The 17,570-nt window shown below is 45.9% G+C and overlaps 1 long non-coding RNA gene across 2 annotated transcripts in view; it reads right to left on the bottom strand.

Annotated features, from left to right (window-relative positions):
• Positions 1–17,570, bottom strand: part of LOC101805192 (uncharacterized) — an 81,252-nt gene that overhangs the window by 22,892 nt on the left and 40,790 nt on the right. For both annotated transcript variants that reach the window (XR_011803855.1, XR_011803856.1), the window contains exons 4-7: positions 15,992–16,146; positions 11,493–11,695; positions 4,879–4,983; positions 40–3,702 (exon numbers count right to left, since the gene is read on the bottom strand). This is a non-coding gene — a long non-coding RNA (uncharacterized lncRNA). The remainder of the gene's footprint in view (positions 1–39; positions 3,703–4,878; positions 4,984–11,492; positions 11,696–15,991; positions 16,147–17,570) is intronic.

Here is a 17,570-nt window from a genome sequence, read left to right as displayed (position 1 = left end):
CCAGTCCAACCTTTAAGACACTTGCATTTACGTACTCACCAGTAACAAAAGCAGATGAGGAAATTTCCAGCCAGTTTTGTTCTCTGGGCAGCGCTGCACATGCCAGTTCCACAGACGTCACATTGTGAATATTGCAGGGGAGTATTTTAATCTCAATAAAGACAATGCCAATCTGGTGTCTTTAAACTACATGCACAAATCCATTTCTTTTAGAAACACTTTGTAAGGCTGTTAAAATTGCAGGATATAAGCTCATTGATGACGTATATTTAAAAAACGCAGAAGATCAAAAGCAGAATGAAAGGGATTTATTTCTACACTCTCTTACAACATCTTCTTTTATCCATCTGTCTATGTGTCAGTATTTCTGAAAGTGCTTTTCATCACCTTGTTATCTTAGGGCCTGATCTCCATCCCTAACACTGAACACCCCAGAGGTGCAGAGGGCCCTCACAACTTCACTCATTACATTCAGAACCAAGAGCATCAACCCTGAACTGATGTCAGCCTTGCCTGGTCTGGCCACAGCGTCATGAATACCGCCCACAGCTATCACCAAACGTACCCTTCTGCATTTTCCAGTCAGGACATGGAGCTAGGCTGGGTTGGAGAAAGTGGTAACATCCTGAACTCAGGACACTCCTGGATTCGCATGGTGCACTGAAGGAACATGCCACAGATATAAAATCAGGCCTCTAAAATCTCAAACATGAAATGGGTCTATCACCAAGCTACCATTTCCACTGCTGCTAGAAGAACTGAAAAACAAGCTTCTTTCCAGCTTTGTTATCAGCGTATTTCAGCATAGACAAAGACAAACTATTTATGTAGCCCTATTTTGAGATGTGGGAAAGCAAGCAAATATCCTTCCTTTTCTGGATCTGCCACCCACGCAAGATGTGTGAACAGTTAATTCCTATTCCTGTCTGCTTGAAGAGGAAGATCAAGCTCTGCCTCTCTTCCTCCCCAAAAGAACAGTGAATCATGACAACTTGTGGCTTTTTTACTATTTAAGTCAAGCACAACACAGATCTTTTTACAAACAATGCCATGGAGTTAGTTGCCTCCTTCCTGCTGTGTCAATACTTGTACAGAGACAGAAGGCTTGATCTGTTTTATGGTGATGCTTCACATGTCATGGAGTGTTCCCCATCCCTCCTCCAAAAAGTGACAACAAGCAAGTACATCCCAAATCATGGGGGAAAAGATGATGAATGTAAAGGGAATCTATTGGAATTATGTTGCATTACAGAGTAAGGGAGAAATGCTTCCAATATCATTAAATTTCTCATTTGTCTAGTGCATTTGTCTAGATCATAACATTGGGGAAAAAAAAATCAACACACAGTCAATAAGAAGGGAAGAAAGACTGATAAAAGTTACACTGCCCCAAAATTAAGAGCACCTCAGATTTTGACATCACCCATTTCTTCCCTGTTTAAGGGTGGGTTAAAGCAAGTAACAAAATTTTATACACACCGCAAAGAAAGATAGGGAAGGAAAATAAAAAAAAAAAAAAAAGGAAAGAAAAGAAAACACAGGGCCTATGGGATGAATTTAGAAATAAATAAATAAATAAATAAAAACAACAAAACAAAATAAAACATAAAAAGGGTATTCCCCCTGCCAGCTGTCAGAGACTTGAAGGCACCTGGTAGAACCTTCATCGATAAAGGCTCAGATCCGTATCATTAGGAGACAGCTCCACAGGTTTGAGGTCTAATTTATGATTTTCAGATTGCCAGCTGTGACATAATTCACTGGGCAGCAAGACTGAGGTCAATATACGTTTAAGTAAAAAGGTTTTTCGTAAGCCTGTGGGGTCAATCAGGAAAAGCTGTCGTTATTGCATGGGAGGGAAGCCGGGGAGAACGGATGGGCTGGCAGGGGGAGAAGTGACCAAGCAGTCAATTCCCGTTAAGTAACCGAGGCTGTTTTATTGCTAAATAGCAGTCTAGCAACAAAGCACATCCTGGAGCATCTGAGCCAAAGGATCTACTCCCTTGGAAAGAAATACTCCACCGAGTCTCCCATCGCTTCTTCCCTGTTACCCTCTAGGCAGCTTCTTCCCAGACACACAGAGGGAAGGTGCACGATTCAGGTAACTACTAAAGCACCTGGACAGAGCTCACTTCAAGCAATTTAAGGTCCCTCTGTATGAGAAAGGCATGATGCAGGCCCTGCCCGCCTCCTGCATCATGGATTCAGCAGCCTGTCCAACTTGAAAGGTAAGGGCTCCCAGACACTGAAGTTCCAGGTTTTGCTTACACCTACCTTACAGCCGCAGTGACGTCATTTATTGTAAGACAAAATGCTTCTGCTTAGTAACCACCTACATATTCATACTTAAGCTGCAAAATTCCTTGTGGACTGTTCTGGAGAAAAAATCATGGCATCTAGACGAACTGACATAGACTAGTTTATGTCCATTCCTTGAACGAGAACGCTCTCTGGTGAAGACAGGCTTAGCTAAGTGTTCCCTGGCCAAGTTTGAAACCTGCAATGCACATTACTGACCCAAGCCAGGCCTATATATGAGAAGAAAACTGGTCTTTGTGGTCAGTCCTCACTTCCTTAGAAAACTGTAGCACTAGCAGTGCATGCTCAAGTTGCCAAGATGAGATTTGGATCATTAAAGCCACACTGAACTGGAGTCCCTGTTCGTGTCTGCACCACTCCAAAGCAACACAACCCTTTTGTTTATCATGACAAACGTCAACAGGAATCAGGCATGGGGTACTGAAGGAAAAGTGCCCCGTTGGAGCACAGAGTGTTGGAAATGCTGCCAAGGTTGAGTAGGTAGTTTCAATAGCTTTTACTATTTGTACAGAAATGCAAAATGGCGAGAAGAGTTGAAACACAATGCCAATCCAGCCTGAAGTATTAATGGGGTGACTACAAACAGAGAAAGTAAGTATAGAAATTAATCTTCTTGTAGACTGTCTATGGTTAGACCTGGTAGCTGGAATCGTTCAACAGGCTCTTGGTAAGATCTTAGCTGGCTGACTGCTCAAAAAAGCCTGGGAAGCTGCTCTCCAGTCAAACTGGCTTGGAAAGCAGAGTTACTCACCAAGATTGTACCCGTGCTGTTCCAGAGAGCATGGATGTGGCCATGCAGTCCAGCTTGGTTTGGCACAAGAAGGTGGCTGCACAAACCATGGTCAGAATGAGGTCCAAAAACAAGACCGTTGCTCCCACAAGTGTAGATGGCATGACACAAAAAAGACAGGCCACCACAGGCAACTAACTGAGGCAGGGCATAACAAATTCAAGTTTGCTTTCTAGGTCCAGGCCATAACTGCTGACAGGGCTGGTATGTCCTAAGAAGTCACTAAAGAAGGAGGCCAGGTTTCACCCACGAGGAGAAATATTATGACTTTTCAGTTCTAATGCAAGACCTCACTCTGACTCACCACATGAGCTGGTTACTGTTCACACTCAGCTTCAAATTTACTTTCCCTTCAGTTTGCTGGAGGGAAAGTATGTTGGCATTCGTTTCTTCTCCTTCTTTGGCTGCTTGCATCCACGTTCTTACAGTACAGAACCGGCCTTTTTTTCCATACTTGGAAGGTTCTCTGCTGTGCATAGGACTTCGGGATGCTGAGAGTGCCTTCCAGAAAACCCCTTGCTGCCCACATTCAAAGGCTTCTGCAGCTCTTTTCTGAGACTCTGAGGTTTCTGTTCCAGGTAGCTGGGTCATTTCTGTTTAAAAACAAAAAAAACAAACAAAAAAAACAAACCAACCAAAAAAAAAAAACAACAGCCTGAAAGCAACACTTTTATAAAACCATTAGGCATATTAAAGAAAAATATGATAGCACATCCATTTCAGACATAAGCTCTCTTGAGAAACAGGTATGAGTTGTTGGTTCAGGCCTCTGCTTTGAATAACTGAAATGTAAAGGAGCACATGGGGGTTTAGAAGCATTTGATTTCAGCGTGGGACTCGGGAACTCAGCTCTTGCACAGCCATGACTGAAGATTAGGTACACCCACCATCTCTGGGCTGAGCACTTCCATTACATAGCATTTAGGATGGACTTTTGAGAACCTCAGTTGCAAGGTGCACACAATATTCAAGTATTTTCCTCATTATTATTGCAGAGGCCGTAAATGGCAAAAGCAGCTCATGTTTTCTCCTGGTTTCTAACTTGCGGGAAAGCTCGTTATCAGCAGGGCATCCTTGAAACAGCAACCAAGAGCATTAACTTTTAATATTTAATGTATTCCTCAGGCTCTGGGAGAGCAATGTGAGAAATATCCCGTAAAAATCTATTAGTGTTAATAAAATACCACCCAACAGGTTGTCCATTATCAGCAATTAAAGTTTTCAAAGCAGGTCAGATAACTCCCTGGAATGATTTGTGTGGCCTTTACATCCGTTCTTTTCCTTCTTCCATTTTTTTTTTTCTTTATTAAACTTTCTCAACTCTTTTTTCCTCCCTCCCACAGCACAGTCTGAGCCCTAACCAGTGAATTATAGCACTAATGAGGTGTTTATACTCTCTGCCCATCAATCACAGATGTGTGTGAGTGAAAGCGCCAGCCGATAGTCGGGAAGTGCTGCAGCCTTTGCTGCAGCCAAAAGAATATTAGACTGTAGCTAGATAAATCCCCTGCTCTTTTTCTTTGTTGCTCATGGCCACAGCGCAAGAGCAAATACACTCCATCTGATTTTCTACCCCCTGAAAAAGTGAGGACATCCCTGTAGTTCACATCTATAACATCCTCCCATCCCCATTTGCCTCACTTTACCCCTTAACCAGAGCAATGCACCCCTACAAAGTGAGAGCCTAACAACTAAAGGAGCAGCTAAATTATGGTGTGGTGAAATAAGGCAATAGCTACCCCCAGTTCCTGTGACCCAGCAGAGCTTACCATTGGCACACCTCTCCTATTTCAGTGCTTTTTTCATCTTTTCGTTGCTGATATCTGGCTAGGAGTTCCCAGAAAAAAATCTGCTAACACGCTGGTGGCAGCACCCTGAAAGATGAACATCAAAACCATAATTAGAAATCAGTTAATTTAAGATTTATGCTTTTTTAATTATTTCTTAAAGCACACTTGGATGTTTAATAGTGAGGCTTTGGCTTTCTCACTGTCTCATCTTACAGAAAATTAACAAATCTAAATGAATGAATACCCATGTTTGCAGAGAACTCAAATACCTCTACACCTACACAAATGAAGTAATGAAATGAGGTCTTTGTGGTCTCAATTTAGCATAAACTGGCAGAGAGTGGGCCAAACCCAGATGGGGTGTTCATGAAGAACTCAAGGTGTGTTTACTGCAGCCTTAGAGGTCCCAGAAGAAGACAAAGAGCTTCTGGCTGGTGCTCCCAGCAGTCTGGCACAGGAGCAGAAAATCTCCGACGTGATCTTTAAGAAAGGGAGTGGTGAGCAAAGAGAGTTCAAGGGATGATGCCATGGCTGCAGAACTAAAATCAGCTCCTCTAAAGCAGCTTTCTGTCCTGGTTTGAGAGTGGGACCCTCGCAAACCTGAGCCCCCCATGCTGCCAAAAAGGGGAGCCAGGAGGCGGGCAGCTGGGTGCCCCCACACTTTGGGAGCCCAGAGCAGGGTGTGCAGCACTGGCAGCCTTCTCCCAAGGAGCTGTGGCTTTAACCTCACCGTAGCTCCTGCGAGGGTGGAGCAAACAGTTTTCCTCATACTGTTGAACGATCAGCAGGTAGGGCTTGTCTATTATTCCTAAAGAAAATTGTATTTTCACTTGGATATGGTTGTTTTCTATGGTGCTTTTTGGAGCAGTATCCCCCAACCCGTGGATTTTACAAAAATAGCCATCAATCAGCCCATTTCCCCCCTTCCCACCATATTTCTCTCTTCCTCTTCTCCCCGGATCCTGTTCCTTCTCTTCTGGTGCATGCTCCATTCCTGTAAATAAAGCTCTCCCCATCTCCTGTACCCTCAGGTGCAGCCCCACACTTAAAGGCAGTCCCTAGGGTGCTGCTTCTCTCCCCTTGCTCTACAGCTGCTTGTCCATTGCTGCATCATCCTTTGGGGACATTTCACTTCATTTGTGACAGTTGGGGTTCTTGTCTTTCCCCAGGTTCATGTCTAGGGCAGAAGTTTTTAACTGTTTTCGATCTGTACCCCCCCAGCATTTTGTTAGGAAGTTACAGGTCCTTGTGCAGCCAACTCACACCTATGGACAGAAACCATATTCTCCTTAGCCACATTTCACAAACCTCTTCCCTGTTATCCACGCCAGGATCATGTTGGAAAACCTGGTGATGTATCCCAACAGGAATAAAAGCCTTACTGCTGGGCCAGACCCCCCCAGGAACCTGCTGCAGACTCTGGAGGGGCACTGCCCCCGCACTCAGGGATAGCTCACCTGGCCCCACAGACACACACATCAGTAAGCAACATCGACAACATCACCCTGGGGCCAAACTGCTTTCAGCACTCACACAAATGCATCTGAAAGTAGCTTGGGTGCCTCCCCTCTCGCTCTGCATGCTGTATGGGCATCTGGCTTTCTGCATTGGTGGCAGGGGGATGAGAAGGGTGGTGAGGGAGACAGACAGACACCGGGTTTGTGGTGAGCAGCGGGGAGGGGAGGCTTGGCAGCTCGTCGTAGCAGAGCAGGAAGCCTTAATACTTGGAGCCAGTTGAGTAACCTCGCTGATGACCTTCCATCATAGGCGCCAGTGCTCTCACACAGGGGGAAAAAAACAAGAGGAGAGAGAGAAACAGAAGCTGAGAGAACGTGGTGCAAACAGCGCAGCACACAGCCAGAAGGGACACCACGCTCCCCAGATGATACCTGCACGTATGGGGAGTGCTAGGAGGGGGGCAGCAGATCCCCTTCCCGGGTGCACCTGGTCAGAGATCTGCTTTCTGCTCTTAAGGGTTAAGTTTATATTTATGCACCAAAACAAGCGGTTGCATTTTCTCAAGAACTTGGTGTGTTGGGAAAATGTGGCTTTGAGCGTCCCAAGGGCTATATGCAAATCATGGGGTAGGTGTGTTGTGCGGTCTCAGCCCTGAATCATTCAGACTGGTGACACGACCAGAGCACGCTACAGCTCCCTGACTCACATGCCCAGGATTCCTTCCTACGGAAACCAGAGCGTGGGAGGGGAGCAAGCAGAAATGGTGCACAGCCACATCTCGCAGCTGGGAAGAGAGGAGACAGTCTTCAACGCAAGAGTTGGGAAACGCTGAATATCCCACAGTTTAGCTAAAGCCCCAGGGAGCTACTGGGTGAGAAGTTCCCCTAAGAACTCAAGTTCTTATAAATCTTGTCCTCTTCTGACATCCCAGGCAACAATAGGACAGAGGGAACAGGGATGCCCTACTTTATCAAGTCCATGAATGAAACAATCTCTTTGGGTACATTTCACATATTTTTCTGTTGCTGGAATTGAGTACTCAAAATATAATTTGTCCCCCAAATATTTTAAATACCTTTTTTTCTCCCACTTTGTCTGGTGTAATGAAGGGGTTTAACAGAGCTTAGCAAATCATTTCCTTCCATCACAGATATGAAGCCACCTCTAAGGAGGAATATAGTACCTGCTTAACGACACAACAGCTTCTACAGTGGAAGAATACATACAGGTGCAAGTGCCCACGTACATTTTGAGACAATGTGTGCAAGCACATGCAAGAGAGCCCCCAAATTCCTCTGGTGAATCCTCCTGCCCACAGCTCCCCACCCTACCTGCATGCCAGAGCATTCTACCTTGCAGCAGGGTCAGCAGAGAAGAACGTGCCGCCATGCACACGACGGAGCCTGGGAAAGAGGGGGGAGAGCGTGGGCAGCACTGTGGTTTATGGGTAAGAATTCCATGTTTAGGACAATACTAGAAGTCAGCTGAAAATCATTAAGTTTGGTCACTTGAGTGCTTTTGAAATCCATGCCCCAGACATGAGTCTGAGGCAGCCCTGCTGCAGGGTGACTCATGCGGTGAGCATGCGAGCATCATACATGCAAAAGGACCCATACAACAGAAGCAGCTGCGTAGGGTGTAAAACAACAACAACAACAAAATTCTAATTAAGGTCACCCTTAAATATGTCCCGGCTGACAGTGGCACTGCTACACTGCACATCAATTTTCCTTGCACTGTAGCCAGGATGGCAAAACACGCACCCTCCAAAGTCAACACAGGCAGTTTGGACAATGCCCAAGAACCCATATGTTGGGCTTACTCCAGCAAGGCTAGGCAGAAATGGCCAGCTCACAGCCAAAAGCTGTATTGCCACAACACGGATAAGCATGGAGCCAGCCTGGGCAAGCTGTTGTGAAAGGCATCGATTCTATGTCACCCATACAAATTCGGTGAGCAACGCTGAGTTTCCCCTGCCCGTAGGATTAGGCTGTATATGGAAATGAGAGCCAGCATGGGAGCAGGGAGAAGAGAACGAGGGGAAAGTCACACCCCATAATTTTAAGCCTCGAAAAGTAGGGATTCGGTCCAAGCTAATTGTTTAAGTTCACTTTATATTTAACAGAGAAAGAAACTCATTGCCAGAATGGAATTTCTCTCATCTTGAATTAGGTGGGATATGAGTTCCTCCCCATCTTTCTCTGTTAAAAAGAAAGGAAACCGAGAAAATTAGTTCAGTCCAAACACTTTGATTAATGCTAACATCAGGTAAGATGAATCCTACCCTAAATCTATCCAGGTGAGAGTGACAAAGCCAGGAGGAGAATGCAGGAGGGCAGCTTCATTTCCTCATGCCCTGACACACTGTCTCCTCTTTCTGCCACCTTTTCTCATGGTGATCATCACCCAGCGCCTCGAGGAACCAAACCAGCTCCTGACACCGGGATGACTGGGTAAGTGGCAAAGTCTGACTTGCAGGAATAAAGGCAGGAAATTTGGGAACACGGGGATGAGAGGTGGTTGGTTATTTCAAACAGCTCATAACAATTGCATGAGCTGGGGACAATTTCCCTTTAAACTGCCTACTTGACATATTTCTAAGCTAGATGAATTATCGGGCCCTGGCAATTCTCCCAGGGCACCGGAGCTTTCTTCCCAGCTTCCTCTCACTAATGGGCACAAGAGCTCAAGCCCCTGAACCCTTTTCTCTCCTCCACCTTCCTTTGCTCTCTGCGCCCCCAGCACACACCCAGACCCGCGCTGAGCACGGCTCAGCCTTTCTGTGATGGAAAACGAAGGCAGCTGCCAACACGCAGGGCTGCCGTCAATTCCTGAGTGCAAAGGAGGTGCAATTCACCTCCTCTGTGCCAGGTTACACCAACTCTGCTATCCGTGACATCCCTGGCCTCACTCAACAGCTCCAAGCAAACTGCACAGACTTGCGCTGATACAATTAGTCTGCCTCAGCCCCAGAAGAGGGGAACCCATAAAAATCTGCACTGAATCCTGCTTTTTCTGATGTTCACAGCTTCTTTCTTTCCCTCCTTTTTTCATTTTTATTTCTGTAATTATTTCCCCCCCTTCCTTTTTTTCCCTCTTCCCCCATTAACAGGGGAAAAACACAAGAAAGAAAACACAGGCAGCCAAAAGCTCATTAACATACTTGACCTTTTGAAAGAAAATTAATTCCAAATTCGCACATACCGGCTGTGTTGCTTGGTTTTGTCAAAACGGTGGCATCATTAGAGAGGAGAAGAGATGGCTCAAGGGGACGGGGTGTCTGCCACCTCAATGGAACTTGCACCGAGTTACTGAGTGCTGGCACAAATAAAGCAATGACATGGGCCATTCTGTCAGCTTTTCACATGAAATTAATCTTCGTTTCGTTGGCTGTGTAAATTTTTATCACCACGGAGTGGGGGGTGATGAATATACCAAAGCATCCTGACAGCTATGGCCTGAAAACTCGAGATTGTCTCTGCATCTTAACCGCAGTGGTGCTGGAACAATTCTCTGCCCCTGATGTTCTCCCTGCGTGTGTGCACGCGGGCGTGCCTGTGCGCGCGGGTGTGCGCCGCTGCCTGGGCGTGCGAGTGCTTCACTGACACTCTTTCGATTCGAATGTGCTGTGGCCTGGGAAATGCTTGGGGTTTGGATTTCCTGGCTTGAGGGCAATGGCAAACGAATTATTGCTTCTCTTTCACTCCCTGAGTCCCAGTCCAAAAGCTGGTTTCGATCCCGGTGTGCTTTGCTGGGGTTGGCATGGTTTCCTAACTGATGAGCAAAAAGAGCAGCTCTGCCTTCTCCTGTGGCTCTGGAGCTTGTTGGTGCTGCTGTTTTTACAGCATGTGTCATGTTGCAGGCCAGGTAGAGACGTGACATTGTTTGCTGCTAGCAAGGATGTGACAATAACACCCACCTCCATGGCGCTGCGTGCAACCTGCCTGTGCCCAGCCAGCTCCAAACAAACACTCGTGCATCCACAAAGGCACCGACACAAACACGCTCGCAGCCTCAGCCCTCCTAGCTGCACACCCACCCCAACACACAGGATAAGCATAAAAGCACCCTCAGTGTACACTTGGATGCACATACACAAACGCAGCACCACGTGAACCTGCAGACATCCTCAGGATTACAGCGCGCACTACGCTCCACATTTTATCTGAGACAGATGGCAGACTTAAACCTTCAGGTCTCTACAGAGCAGAAATACAAATTTCATGAAGAGGCTCATCTCTCCAGCAGTCTGATTGATAATGGCCAGGAACAAAACCGGGAGGGTTGGCTGAGATGAGTGACCAGGCCTGTGGCCACGATCAGACAGGCTGCGCCAGGCGGCGCTTGCTAGTCAAGGGCATCAGCTGCTCTTTTTCAGAGCAAATGAGAGCTAGGCCAACCAAAGTCATCCCTCTACATCCCAGCTGTCAGTCAGAGGCAATATGCTAACTAGGAACTGTGCTGCTGATACTTTTAGCTTCACCTGGAAAGTCAGGATTTGGCCCCTGGGTGTAAAGCATGCATCCCTTCCCGAACCAACCAATGCTTGTTCTGTCCTAAAATGTGCATGCATGAAGTCTGGACAAACCTGCAGCTGCTGGGCAATAATAAAAGCACATCCAGACATGCATGACCACAGCCTGCAACACACACCCTGAACATCCACACAGGACTGGCTGAGTGGAAGGATGCACACACCAAATAAGAAAGAAACCCATCTTGAAATGCGAATGGATGTTCTCAGATGCGTGCACACATGAACACAGAGATACACATTCCCATTCTTGTATATTTGAAGAATCCCCACAAATTACCATTACTAAGGTATTAACAGCAAATGTATGGGGAAACACTTAAAAGAGGCCAACCACTACTTGTAGGTAAGATGTTATCAATCTTAAACCATTCCAATGAATGCGTTACTCGAGCAAATCGTTGGAACCAGAGCTGAGCCTCCCTTACGCTGAGCCACAGGTAGCTAAAAAAAAGTTGTATTTAAATACACATCCACACACATTCATGTCTGAAAGCTTTCAGAGGTCACTTTTCCCTGAACCCCAGGTTAAACACCAATATTCCATGTGCTCGTACACACTGGTGGCCACTTCAATGTCACTTCAGCCTGCTGTGCATACCTTATACGTGGCGACAGCATTCCTGTGCTTTACATGCTTGTGGTGCAGACGAAAGTCTTAAAGCTTGAGCTTCTTCAGTAGCAGTGAAGAGTCCCAGGGGAAGCTCATCGCCCAAGCAGGCTGGCTCGTGGCCAACGAAAAAGAATCAGGAATAGCTGGCCAAGAGGAGTGGCCTGGTCTCCATCCACTATCCTGATTCCCATCTGAAAAATGAGAAAGAATCCCCCTCAGAAACACCAAAACCTACCCCCTGATCCAGACTTCCTCCCAACTTGAAGACAAACAATGTGACAGTCACAAGGCACATCACTAATGTCCACCTTGCAGGTGCTCTCAGTTTACCAGTTAGTGCTGCATGAAATTATCCTCAGAAACAGAACAGAACATGATGTTGGGTGAATTTTTAGCCTGACAAGTGTGAGAAAGAAAGTGGTGTTTTTGCGGTAGAGAATGACTTTTCTGTATTCCAAGGTAGTTGTGTAGTCATAATAAGGAGAAATGCTAAGTAGATAAGTGGACAATAGAAGGCCTCACTGTTCCAAAATAAGGTAGAAGCTTAAGAAAAAGAGGATGAGCAGTGTGTTGGGTGCTTCCACCTCTTCCCTGCTCTGAGTGGCACGGGGGTGGGGGGAGGGAAGGGAGGCAGAAGCGGGGCCTGCAGTCAGTCCCTGGTACTTCATTTCCACTGCTCCTTCACAGTCACTCTCCCCTCTACTCTGTTGTGGGGTGCTGACCTTCTTGGGCTATTCCTAAATGGGCTGCTCCACTGCGGTACACCATGGGCTGTGGGGGTCTGCCTTCCTCACCAGGGAACGCCTCTCTGTGGGCTGCAGGGGGGCTTTGGCTCCGGCGCCTGGAGCACCTCTACACTGCACTCCCCCTGCTCTGCACTCACCTTGGTGTCTGCAGCGAGGTTTCTTGCTCCTCACTCTCCCAGCTGCTGTTGTAGAGCAGTTTTTTTTTTTTTGTTTGTTTGTTTGTTTTTTCCTTTTCTTGGGGTGTGCTCTCAGAGATTTAAACTGCATTGCTCATGGCTTGGCTCATGGGCAGCGGTGGGCCCCTTTGGAGCCAGCTGAAACTGGCCCTTATCTAACATAGGGCAGCTGCTGGATTCTTCTCACAGGGGCTACCACTGCAGCCCCCTCTGCTACCAGAACCTTGCCATGTGAACCCAATACATTGAGGCAGCTAGGTCATTACTGCCATGTGAAATATCAAGGCTGAAATTAACTAATAAAACCCTAAATGTGATGGGGGTAGAAGGGACTGGGATAACAGTGCCACTTTTTGGGGACACCAAGCTGAGACCAGGGATAGAACGATCACTGGGCAATTATTGCATGCACCTGAGGCGGGGACTATCTTGGTAGGAAAGGATTTGATAATGAAATTGGGCATTCAAATAGTAAATTGTTACGCTGGAATAATGGTGTTATTAATGGGGTTTTCTCAGGCCCTGAGAGCAAAGATATATTTGCCTTTGAGTGGAAAGACCTTGAAATGGGGTGGAAGCAACAATCCAGATGGACAGTTTTACCTCAGGGGTTTACAGGGCCACCAGTTTATTTGGGCAAGTTCTAGAACAAATTTTCACCTCCCGAGGAGGTGTTACTGTTACAATATGTAGATGATCTTTTATTGTTAGGACAGGAGAAAACAGCTGTGAAGGAAGCCACTAACAAGCCAGTTGATTTTCTGGAAAAATAGGGCTTGAAAGCATCAGAAAATAAATTTTGTAGAAAGAGAAGTCAAATATTTAGAGCATCTAGTGTCTGAGGGGGAATGAAGAATAAATCCAGAGAGGATTCAGGGAATTGTTGAGCTACCCCTACCCAAAACTAAAAAGAACTTAAAAGTTTTAAGAGAAAGAGGTCTTTAAGGAATTAAGAGTCACGAAGTCCAAAGGAAAACAGATACTCCCTGATGGCAGAGAAATGCTGAAGAAAGTGCTAATGAGACAAATACTGTTTTACATCAAGAGGGTCATTGGGGAATTCAAGCAATGTGTGATGCAGTGCGATGGAAATATGTATGTGTAGGAATATATATATATATATATATATACACTCTGGCTGAACACATATGCAGGAGTTGTGTAGTATGTCAAAAGGTAAACAGGAAAATTAGCTGCAGTCAGCCCAAAGGGGGGCAAGAACCAGGAATTCAACGCTTCCAAAATGTACAGGTAGATTTTACGGAACTCCTTAGAGTAGGTAGATTTAAATACTTGTTAGTCTTGGTAGATCATTTGTCAGGGTGGGTGGAACCTTCCCTTCAGCATCTGCTACTGCGAACATAGTAACTAAAGTAATTCTAGAACAAATAACTCCCAGGTATGAAATTGTTGAAAATATTGACTCTGATCAAAGAAACCACTTTATGTCAGAAATATTGCAAGGGCTAATGTGGACTCTAGGAATTAACTGGAAATTTCACACTCCTTGGCATCCTTTCTCTTCTGGAAGGGTGGAGAGGATCAGACAGTAAGGAAGCAATTGACTAAGTTCTGGAAACTCGGCTTCCCCAGACGAAGTGCTTACCTTTGGCACTTCTCCAAATTCAAACTGCACCAAGAAAAGATGTGGGAGCTTCACCATATGAAATATGAAAAACTGATCTCAAAAATATTTGGGGGAAAAAACACACGAGATCCTACACAGAGTAGCTCAAGATGACACTTCCTGAGGATTTAGAAGCATTTAGGAGAACCTAATTTTGTGATTACCTGAATAGAATTGGCTCAAACAACTGTTTGTTGGTGTATTTGGTGGCTCTGCACAAAGCTGAGAAGTGTCAACAGGGATTCTCCTAATTGGGGTCTGAAAAGAAACTAAAAAAAATACCCCTTTCCCTTCAGTGCACGCCTTACAGGATAATAGGTAGGAGTCTCCGCAGAGTCTGAAGTTCTTCCCCGCATTAAGTACTGCAAGGTTTTTAACCTGTGATTTGTAGGTGATATGGATGAATCACACTGAGCAACCTCTCGGTGCTCAGCTATTTCCTGCACTGGAGGCTATGTCAGTGCAGAAGCACCAGTACTGTAAGAGCACTGTGAGCCCATCATTTGTCCTAGTGCTGTTCAGCAGAGCCAGTGATCATGGATGTCCTTCCCATATTACTTCTGAAAAATGGGACTTGGATGGGGCCTTGTGACCAGTGCAGATACCGGCCACCATGAGGACAGGACTGGAAGATGAGATTTCAAATGGCTGATTCCCTCCAAACAAGAGAAAGGTAAAATTTTTAGTGGATCATCAAGGCCAGAAAGAAGAGCATGGAAGGCCATGATCATGCAGTTATGGAATAGATCTTGTAGGTCATCTTACCCACCCTGTTCTACCCGCTAGCTGGATCAAGTACTGTGATCTCCTGAAGAGGGTCATGGAACTCTTTGAGGTCTCAGATCCACCAGATTTTAGCACAGACTAAGAAGCAAAGCACACTGCTTGGCTTTTGTATTTACTATTTTGTTATCAGTCCAGTTCCAGCCAAGAGCACATGGATACCCAGCTGACAGGTACCTGGCAGCAATGAAAGCTAACAGCATCCTGTGCTGTAACAGGAGCAAAGCCAGTAGCTCAAGGGAAATGACCATTCCTCTGTAAATATCTCTGTATCCAGCTGTGAGTCCACAAGCAGAAGGAAGATGCTGATGAGCAGAGAGCCACCGAGATGGTGAAGGGGCTGAAGCATGGGATCTATAAAGAGAAGTTGAGGGGAGTGAGTTTGTCCAAGCTGCAGAAGGCTTAGGGGACTCCTAACAAGAGCCTTCTGATACCTATGATGTTACAGAGAAGACAGATGCAGGCTCTTTGCTTGTGTGTGTGGCAGGGGAGCAAAAGACATAAATTAATTTCATAATAAAAGTAATAAATTGAAGGAGTAAAGGTTTTGCCTGGATATAAGGACAGAAAATTGCTTTATCAAAACTCTAACCCAGGAGGTTTTTAAACATCTGATAAAGCCCTGAGCCTGTTTGGATGAGGAGGTTGGACTAAATCTTAAGAGGTCCCTTCAGACCTGATTTATTCATCCCTCCCTCCGAATTCTGCAACTTCTTTGCAAGGTGCATAGATGTGCTTGCGTCCTCACATGCATGCTTGTGAGAGAGTGGGAGCGTGCGTACTGGTGGCATTAACATGCACAGCAGCACGTGATGGTGGCTGGGGTTTCCATGAGTGTGATTGTGTGCACAGATAAGAGAATTTCTGCCCGTATTTATGCACAAATACAACAAAGTATTTGTGCATGTGTAAGCAAGCATGTCTGTGTACTTTAACATCACTGAAATTGCTGCATGAGGGAATGTGCTTATGTGCACGCACGTGAGCTCAGGAGAGTGAGAGCATGTTTCCGGCTGCATGGAGTTTACAGAAAAGATCTCTGTGGAAAGCTGCACTAACAGAGCATCCCTCTCCCTCTTGCCAGACCGTTGTGGCTTGTTGAAGTAATGTACTTTTTGAGGAGGGAAGTCTTATATCTTGAGACAAACCACATACCTCCAGGGCGTGCATCCAGCCTGGGAGAGAGCAGAAGTGAGACAAGAGAACAGCCCAAGTCTCTCGGAGGTGTCACTGTGTGCACTCTGAATGCAATGACTCGGTCCCATTGGAGGCGATGGGGTGAGAAGAGTAAGCGAGCTTCCTTGGGAGGCCTTCAGAAATAGAAACAGGACAATCCAAACATGCATCCACTTGAAATCAATCCTCATGTACATTACCAGTGTCAGGGATCCTCTAGTACAATCGCAGTTGGAAAAGTTGTTCACAATCATGCTTAAAGAGAAATGTGAGGTGCAGTATTAAAGCATGGTGTCAGAATACTTGTGTAAAATGATGTGTGGCATCAAGTGCTCTCAGCCTAAATATTCACCAAAGGAGGTGCTGGTTAATCTCTAATGCTTTAATAACCCTTTTGCCAACCTGGGTAGGAGCAGAGAAGCAGCACTCCCAAATTCCAAAGAGATGAATCACTGGGTAACCTGGGGGACCCTGGTCAGGCCGAGGTGAAGGAGAATTGAAACAGACTGCCGAGGAGCAGGAAGGCACACTGCGGGAGGAGGGAGAAGCAGAGGGGATTGCAGCACGTTCAACAGCACACATCCTGCCGCAGCCTGCGACACGCGGTAACTCGAGAGAGAGAAAAACCCCTTCCAAAACCTCCAGCTCCAGCCACCCTGTTTGTCAGAGGAATTTGAATTTCAGCTCTGATTTGACTGAGGCTGCCCCTGACCGAGGAAGGTTACCAGGCAGCCCCGGGAGCCCTTCTGAAGTTCTGGGTTGTTGCAGTTCATCTGCTGGGTTATGAGCAGTGAGCTATGTACACAAGCCAGGGAGCTGTCTATCGAGCTCATTTCATCTGATAGGACGTGTGAGGGGAGACTCATAAGTAGGTGACCAGAATAAATGATTTACCAGGGCACTAAAAGATCAAGGCAGTTGTTTCTAAAGGGGCTTAGAACATCTAAAGCCAAAAGCGTTATGGTGCTTTTAGGTGTACCCTCAGGCTGTCAACCTTGCTCCAGCTTCTTGGAATAAATAATTTGAACTGTTCCCCATTAGCCAAGTAGTAGAAAACCTGTTACAAAAATTGCTTGCACTCTCTCCCAAGGAAGCAGGCATGTGATAAATATCTGCCTCTTAAGTACCCACTGCTGATAAAGAAGGATAAAATTTCAGATTCATATTTAAAATAAGATCCCATTTTGCAGCTCCAGCAGTACAAAAAGAAGAAAAAAGCTTCTGAAAATACCTTTTCAAAATTGACTAACTCTCACTCCACGTTTCATTGTAACTCAACAGCAGATGGTCCTTCTTGATACACCCTTCAATTCATGGCTGTTTCTTTGGGTAAGGGCAGCTGTAACACCAAAACCACCAAGCTTCCCTTAATGGACATGAACCTCTGGGCTTATAGGAGCATAACTGGGGCCATGCCACCACATTAAGATCAGTGTGGACTGTTCCACCCTTAATCCGTGTGAACAGTTTCTGACTGTAGGAAGTCCCAGCAAGTCAGTTACATGGTGCTCCCGAGCAGGTTGCGAGCAATGGGAACAAACTCAGTAGGTCAGGATTT

Source organism: Anas platyrhynchos, chromosome 16 (assembly GCF_047663525.1).
Source record: "Anas platyrhynchos isolate ZD024472 breed Pekin duck chromosome 16, IASCAAS_PekinDuck_T2T, whole genome shotgun sequence".
NCBI lineage: Eukaryota > Metazoa > Chordata > Aves > Anseriformes > Anatidae > Anas > Anas platyrhynchos.
The sequence above is the reverse complement of the archived record's forward strand: the minus strand, read 5'-3'. Positions and strand labels throughout refer to the sequence as shown.